Here is an 8822-nt window from a genome sequence, read left to right on the forward strand (position 1 = left end):
TTCATCGGATGCATACTGTGGAAACTGCAGAAGACATTATATACACAGAGACCGTGAAACAATACCTCCTCCCACCCCACTCTCCTGCTGGTAATAGCTTATCTAAAGCGATCACTCTCCTTACAATGTGTATGATAATCAAGTTGGGCCATTTCCGGCACAAATCCAGGTTTTCTCACCCCCCGCCCCTTTTCTCCAAAAACCACACCAAAAAAAAAGGGCGGGGGGGGGGGGGGGTGAGAAAACCTGGATTTGTGCTGGAAATGGCCCAACTTGATTATCATACACATTGTAAGGAGAGTGGTCACTTTAGATAAGCTATTACCAGCAGGAGAGTGGGGTGGGAGGAGGTATTGTTTCACGGTCTCTGTGTATATAATGTCTTCTGCAGTTTCCACAGTATGCATCCGATGAAGTGAGCTGTAGCTCACGAAAGCTTATGCTCAAATAAATTGGTTAGTCTCTAAGGTGCCACAAGTACTCCTTTTCTTTTTGTTTAAGAAAAATAACACTATCTTTAAAAAAAAAAAAAAAAGAGACTAACTTTTCAACCAACCAAGCAGCTCTTGTCGGGGATAACCAGAGAAATACAACCTGTTCCTGTCACACAATCCTTAGTGGATCAATATAGAGCAGACAAGCAGGGACTTGGAGTACTTAATTCAGTTCTAGCATAACGGAGCACAACTGCCATTGACTTCAATGGGAATACTACCCGCCCACACAAGAACTAGGTCTGTTGACTTTAGCTAAAAGTCATCTGACGATGTTAGCAAATGCAACTCCAGTGGAGTTTCTCCCGCTTTTAACAGGTCTGCGTTCAGCCCTTTGAGATCAAAAATAATTTCATGCCTGCAACGTTATACAATCTATTCCAGGACAGGTATAAGCAGAAAAGCACCTCTAGACGGAACACAGGAAGGTTTCCTATCTCAGTGACACCCAAAACACTCACAAGCCAAGGAGATCATGGGCCAAATTCAGGCCTGGTGTAAGCACGCCCAGATCTGTTGACATCAGGTCTGAACTGGGGTGTATTTTTCTAACTGCCTGCAATGCAAAGTCAACCGGAGATTAACATTAAAAAAGAAACCAAAAAGCTATTTTGTTTTTTCTTCCAACATCATCCCCAGTTAAAAAGAAGAGAGAGAGAGGGACAGACAGACAAACTCTGCTATCAGATCATGGCTGATGAACACGTATGTAGAAGTCCAGAAGACAGCTTGCTCTCTGTATTGGCTCTGTAGTGCTACAAGGAGCAAAGCAAGAGAACACAAAGACTCGTAGGGGACAGATACACCAGGTAAGGGGGAGTCATTTCCACTGCCCTTTTCCAGAACAGAACAGCAAGCACTTTTATCCACTAAGTCTCAAAACTTCTCCTAAGCTAAGAATCTCTTTTCTAACGTCTGACAAGTTCCCTGACAACGGCACGTTTGCAAGTACGTAGATTTCAAAGGAAGGGCCGACCTATTGTCTACCCATGTAGACTAAAGTGTTTTAAGGCAGTGGTTCTCAACCAGGGGTACGCGTACCACTGGGGACACGCATAGGTCTTCCAGGGGATACATCAACTCATCTAGATAGTTGCCTAGTTTTATAACGAGCTACATAAAAAGCACCAGTGAAGTCAGTACAAATCAAAATGCCATACAATGACTTGTTTATACTGCACTATATACTACACATTGACATGCAAGTACAATATTTATAGTCCAATGATTTCCTGTGTATTTATATGGTAAAAATGAGACTGTCGGCCATTTTTCAGTACTAATGTGCTGTGACACTTCTGTATTTTGAGGTCTGATTTTGTAAGTCAGTAGTTTTTCAGTGAGGTGAAACTTGGGGGTACGCAAGACAGATCAGACTCCTGAAAGGGGTAGAGTAGTCTGGAAAGGTTGAGAACCAGGCAGGGCCATCCCTAGCTATTCTGGGGCCCTACGCAGCTCCCCCCCCAACAGGAGGGGTGTGTGGGGCCCCAGGCCTGCACGGGGGGGCGGGGGGGAAAGCTCCCCAGGCCTCCACGGGGGGGGAGGGGGGAGAGCAGGCCTCCGCGGGGGGGGGGGGGGGGGAGCGGCGCTGACTTGGGGGAACCACACCCCAGCACTCACCAGCGGTGTGGAGCAGGCTGGGGTCGGGTCGCTGCACTTCCCGCCACCGGTGAGTGGAGCCCCGGCCCTATTGGAGAGCTATGGGGAGTGGGGACAGAGCAAGGGCAGGAAGAGGTGGTGCCCCAAATTTCCTGGTGCCCTACGCAGCTGCGTACTTTGCGTATGGGTCAGGACGGCCCTGGAACCAGGGATGCTGCAGAGTCTCTGCATTAGTAAATCAATACCGTACAGCTGAGCTGTGACTTACAGATTTTGGCTGGAAGTCTCTGACATCAGGAATGGCCAAAGAAATGCAGTACACTAGAATCCATTCATTAGTCAAATATGCTGAATGGGGTGTTTCCGTTCCTGGCAGGGTATTGTAGCCTTTTGGTTATGCTTGATGCCAGATACTTCCAATCAGAAATTACAAGCCACAGCTCAGCTATATTGAAATGACCCATTAATGGATTACAACAGGTTGCATCTGCTCGGTTATGACGACAGATTTTGAGACAGAAAATTGAAAGCCACTACTTGACTGCAGGTTTCAGAGTAACAGCCGTGTTAGTCTGTATTCGCAAAAAGAAAAGGAGTACTTGTGGCACCTTAGAGACTAACCAATTTATTTGAGCATAAGCTTTCGTGAGCTTCAGCTCACTTCATCGGACTGCACTATATTGATCCATTAAGGGCTTGTGGGTTAGATTCTGCTCTCATTTACAATGGGATAAGTGGTGAGGCATTCCAGTGAAGTCAGAGTCACTTGGGATTTACACTGTGCAGCGAGCCTGACACTCACCAGTGTGGCGCCTCCCGCTGGTCGTCCCGGGAATTAGCTCTCCAGCCTCCGGAGCGCCCTCTGCAAGCATCCCACTTGCCTCAGGCCCCCATGTCCCTCCCAGACCCAGTGCCCCTTCCCTTGGGATTGTGTCCTCTGCAGTGGGTCTCCCCACCCCAGGGAATCCCCTCCCTCTATCCCCACCTTGCCTCAGCGGCTACTACCAGTCCTCATCTAGCCCACATACGCTGGGGCAGACTGCAGTCTGTACCACTCATCATCGGCAAGGAGGGTTAGGACCTGCTGCCTTTGCCTAACCTTGGTCTGCCCCTCTGCAGCCCCAGTACCTGCTTTAGGCCTTCAGCAAGGCCTGCAGGCTGGGGATTTTCCAGCCTGGAGCTTCCCCAGCTCCTCTAGCCTTTCCCCAGCCCTGGTTCACGCTAGTCACCCTGGTGAACCACCAGACCCAAGTCTCTCCACAACTAGAGAGAGACTGCCTGAGTGCCTGGCTCTCAGCCTTTTATAGGGCCAGCTGTGGCCTGATTGGGGCATGACCCCAGCTGTGGCTGCTTCCCCGTCAGCCTAGCCCTTGGCTCACAGCCCAAGCCCTCTCCCAGGGCTGGCTGTAACCCTTTCAGGCCTGGAGTGGGTGACCACCCTGCTACACAGTGGTATAACACATGAGAATTTGACACTGTATTATCAAGAAACATGTCTCTCTGGTTCTCTCTTGTTTGTATATAGGCCTGTTTGTTAGCCTGAGATAGAATTTTGGGTTTGATTTTTGGTACACTTATATCCTTACTAATATGTGTGAACAAAGAACAAAGACATTGTCTGTCGCTTCTGCCTAGCCACATGGGTTTATTAGTATAATGGGAACAGAAAAACAGTTAAAGTGTTACTGGGCATGGTGATAGTATAATATACGAGTGCACACTTGAAGACTGCCTCAACTCCTATCTCAAGGCAAGGTCAAACAACCAGTCGTGAGGGGCAAGGGGGATGGAGACGGGGAAGGTATAAGAAACACTAAGGCCAAAGAAATGCCTGTCCCTCACCAAAATACAACCTCACTCTTTACCCCTCTCATAGAATACAAAAAAGGTGGAACAAAGCCCCCAGACTCATGATCCCCCAAAATGGAACATGACCATAAATTGTAAGGGGTGAGACCAAGCGTGTGTATTGCAGGTATATTTGGGCCTCCTAAACAGAAGGAGCGGGGAATAGGAAAACGGGGACACTGGTTAAGGCTCTGTGGCGTCAGAGCTGGGAACGGGGACACGGGGTAAAGGCTCTGCAGTATCAGAGCTATGAATATGTTTGCTTGAAACTAATCCCAATAAACATGGCATTGCCTGCATTTCCAACTTCTGGTCTTCTGCTTTCTGTCTGTGTGACAAGAACCAGGGGTGGGGATGAAGGGAAAGCCCCACAACATCTCTGAGGAACATGGCTTGCTCAGTTATTCTTGCAACCCCATTGCTCCCCTCAAATATTTAGTATGTTTTGGACACACTTCATAACACAGTCAGATTTATTATCCCACTTAAAATGTTTGGGGATTTTTGCTGCAAACTGCGTATTTAGTGAAAATGGTGTAACAAAGCACAATTAAGTCTCTAAGATCAACTTGTTTACGTGATGTATTTAGCTGTAGAACGATTAGGTCTTGGCCTTCAGCATACTGTGCCTTGAAATCTTCTCTAAAGACTTTGCTCTCCATGACTGCATAGCCATGTCTACATGGTTAAGAAAAAATGTGACCTAGATTTGGAACAAGAGGCAAAGGAATGAGTAGCTCTAAAATGTATTTCCAGTGTCAAGCCTGCCTAGAGAGCCTGAACTCTGGTGGTGCTCTGAGCCGCCTTCACCCATAACCCAAGTTTGACTAAATTCCTCTTTCTCGCATCCGCAATTCAGCAACTAGCATTTTCCTTCTGGATCTCCGGTATACTCCAAACATTTTTTTATGTGCTGTATGAAATCCCATGAAACATCCCTAGAGGCACAAACTGAGATCAGAACCCCTTTGTCCTAGGCACTATACAAACACACAGGGCTAGGTTCACTAAGGGCCCTGGGTGTCTACATCCAACATTTAAGTGCCGCTGGCATTCACAAAACCCTGCTCTGTTGCCGCCTAACCTTGAAGCATCTAGGGATTTTAAGGGTGGAACCTTAAGGCCCCTACATTTCGGCAGCTGAGCATGCACACAGTCCTGACGCTGCCCAGCCCCCAACTCATGCCAGTACTTCAGAGAATTGAGGGCCAAACCCATCCAAATATGCTGCAGGAGGAGCCCTTATAACCTTTAGCCCAGTGATTAGGGCACTGCCCCAGGTTCAATTCCCCCTCTGCCTGAAGTGGAGCAGGGATTTGAACTTGGATCTCAACTGGGTGAGGTGAGGACCTCAACTGATTGGCTCGGTGGTATTCTGGGGCAGGACTCCCTCACTCCCTCCTGATGAAGCTGTTCCACTTTGTATAGCTCCTTAACTCCTACTGAATGCCCAAACCGCTGGGCTATGAAGTCATGCTCACTCTCTGCAACTCAATGGTGATTTAAGTTCTTATACACAGTAGAACAGCTTCACCGGGAGAACCTGAGAAAGCTCTGACCCAAAATACCCCATCACTAAGGCTATGTTTTAGTCACGGGTATTTTAGTAAAAGGCATGGACAGGTCCTGGGCAACAAACAGTAAGTCACGGCCCCATGACCTGTCCATGACTTTTACTAGAAATATCTGTGACTAAATCTTACCTGCTGGGAGGGGGGCACTCCTGAAGTCTGCAGCTGGCGGGGGGGGCAGTGTGGGGCAACACTTCTGCTGCGGGAGTGTCAGCCCAGGGCCCTGCCGCAGCTGGGGGTGGCCCGGGGCCCCCTGCCAGTGCTGGGGGGAGGGGATGGGGAGGATGGCCAGCGGCCCCACTGGCACTGGTCCGGGAAGGGGTGGCCCAGGACCCCGCCGCTGGTCCCGGACCACGGCTTCAGGGCAGCGCCGTGGACCAGCTGCCTGGGGCTGCCAGAGCAGCGGCTGATGGGGCTGGCCCCTGGGCTTCCCCAGCTGCTAGGGTGGTCCTGGGATCAGCCACACCAGCACTGCAAAATTCACAGAGGTCATGGAAAGTCACGGAAGCCATGATCTCCGTGAATGATTCACAGCCTTACCCATCACCCAGTGGTTACGGCACGCGGAGAGGCGGGAGGCCCAAGTTCAATTCCCTGCTCCATGTCAGGCAGAGGAGGGAACTGAACCTGGCGTTTGCATATCCCAGGTGTGTGCTAAAAAGTTATTAGCCGGGGGGGGATACCATTATTTTTCTTGAAAAATGGCTGACCTGGCATAGGCACCTAACTCCTGGAGCGGGTTTATCATGGCTGTGACTCTCTAGTGGATGCAGGCACCTAGGCTGAGACTTCGGCCTCACCCCTCTCCTCGGCATTGCCAGATAACTTGTTTAGGCAGCCCCCCCGCTCAGGATGCTGGCTTTTGTGAATCCCATTCTTAGGTGCTTAACTCTCCTCATGTAGCACAGAGGGAGCTTGGGCACTCAACTCAAGTTTGCGAATTCCACTTGGCAGCAGGGCGTTAGGCTTTGCACAGCTCCGCCTACGCCCAAAGCCCCTCCTCCACATCCTGTACAGTAGGTGAGACAAACAGAAAGGAGCATTGTCATCTCCATTGTATGGAGAACTGAAGCACAAAGAGACTAAGTGACTAGCCCAAGCTCACATGGGGAATTGGATCTATATCTCCTGAGTCCTGGGGCAGTACCTTACCCGCAAGGTCATCCTTCTTCTCTTGAGAGTGGCTGAGATTTGGGTTCCACAAACATGCAAGTAGTGGGGAGGGGGAGGAATATTCCAAATGAAAAATTTTGGCCTGGGCCCTTCTAGCCCTATTGACCCTCCTGCACACTGAACCAAGCCACCTAAGCTTTCATTGTTCTCACTGTGCTGTATACAATATCTGCACAGCAGCAATAGAAACAGAACTAGAGCCTTCAGGGTCTACCCACAGACCCTCTACCATTGCACTAAAGAAGACTCTCTGTTAGTCACATGGGGTATGTCTATATGGCAATTAAACACCTGTGGCTGGCCCCGGGTCAGCTGACTCAGGCTTGCGGGCCTTGGGGCTGTTAAACTGCTGTGTAGACATTTGGGTTCAGGCTGGAGCTTTGGCTCTGGGACCACGTGAGGGGGAAGGGTCTCATATCCCAGGCTCCAGCCTGAGCCCAAACATTTACCCAGCAATTTTTAGCCCCACAGCCCGAGCCCCATGGGCCCAAGTCAGCTGACCTGGACCAGCTTCAGCCATGCTCTAGGTCTTTTATTCTAGTGTAGATGTACCCATAGGGCCCAATACACCACTGTACAGTTCTGTGTCCATCCAGTAGAGGGCAGAAACAGATGTACTTACTAGCCAGTTGATTTGAATACTCTATGACTCTTGCTTCCGAGATCTCATAGAAATCAAAGTTCAGTACCTATATCATTTAATTCCTTCCCATACGCAATACATCTGTATTCCCACAACCCTCGTGCTAGTTTCTACATAGTGCTTCATTAATATGCGCTTCCCTGCTGGAAATCCTTTTTCTAAATAAAGGATCAAACAAGGAAATAAGATTAGGCCCTATTAACCTAAAAACTTTATTTTAAAAGGGCCTTTGCCTTAGTCCTTTTTGGGGTTTTAATGCTGGCTCCCAAATGAGTATTCATTATTGCTGGTTTTTTCCCTTGAGTATGGCAGGAAGCCTGACGCTTAATAAGAATGATGAAATGTCAAGCACCGCATGTTGTGCAATATAATTAGAAATCACCGTGCCAGGGTGAATGGAAAGCCTTGGAAGAAAACTACTGGATGAATATAAGCCTTCAGGACTTTATCAACGAGATAGCACCTGCACTTTGAAACATGGGGGGAGATTAACTTTAATAGTTGGGGCTATTCCTCCCTACCGAGGCATAGGGAAAGCTTGGAATAGGAGGCATCCATCTGCTGACTTCTCTGTTCAATTAAATTATGAGATGGGAAAAGGAAACACATTCACATGGTGTTCATTGATCTGGAAAAGGCCTTTGCCCAAATTCCAAGGGACGTCATCTGGTGAGATATGAGGGAGAAAAAACGGCACCAGAACTTTATGTGCAGTTTCATAGAATCCTAGAATATCAGGGTTGGAAGGGACCTCAGGAGGTCATCTAGTCCAACCCCCTGCTCAAAGCAGGACCAACCCCAACTAAATCAAGCCATGTATGTAGAGGTTCAAGCCATGGATGTAGACGAAGCATCAGTAGTCAGAACTTCTAGGGGTGAAACAGATGAACCACTGGTAAAGATGGGAGTGCATTGGGGATCTGCACTGACCCTTTTCTTGTTTAGCCTCGTCCTGGATTCCCTCACAAGGAACATACAGGAGGAAGCACCTTGGAGCAAGTTGTTGGCAGATGATACCATTCTGTGCAGTGAGGAGAAAGCTAACCTAGAAAAGGATCTTGATAAATGGGGAGATGTGTTGGAGAGATATGGGCTCAAAATAAGCAAAGGAAAAACAAAGTATATGGTATGTAATTTCAGTAATGTGAACACTGAAGAATTATCCTTGAAACCAGATAGGCAGACATTATTGAAAATGCAGAGTTTCGGGTATCTGGGCTCCAGAATCCAGGAAAATGGGGAAACAGAGCATGAAATTGGAGCTAGGGCAATAAATGGAGTGAGATAGTATACTATGTGACAGGAAGATACCTTTAAGACTTAAAGGGAAAGTCTATAAACAGAGGTCCGTCCAGTTCGAATGTCTGGGTAACAAACAAGAAACATGAGCAAACGAAAAGCTCCCCAGAAATGTGAATGTTGAAATGGATGAATGGTGTAAGCAAGAAAGATCATGTGAGGCATGTGTATGTTAGAGACATGCTCAAAGTAACA

The sequence above is a fragment of the Chelonia mydas genome, chromosome 4 (genome assembly GCF_015237465.2).
Source record: "Chelonia mydas isolate rCheMyd1 chromosome 4, rCheMyd1.pri.v2, whole genome shotgun sequence".
NCBI lineage: Eukaryota > Metazoa > Chordata > Testudines > Cheloniidae > Chelonia > Chelonia mydas.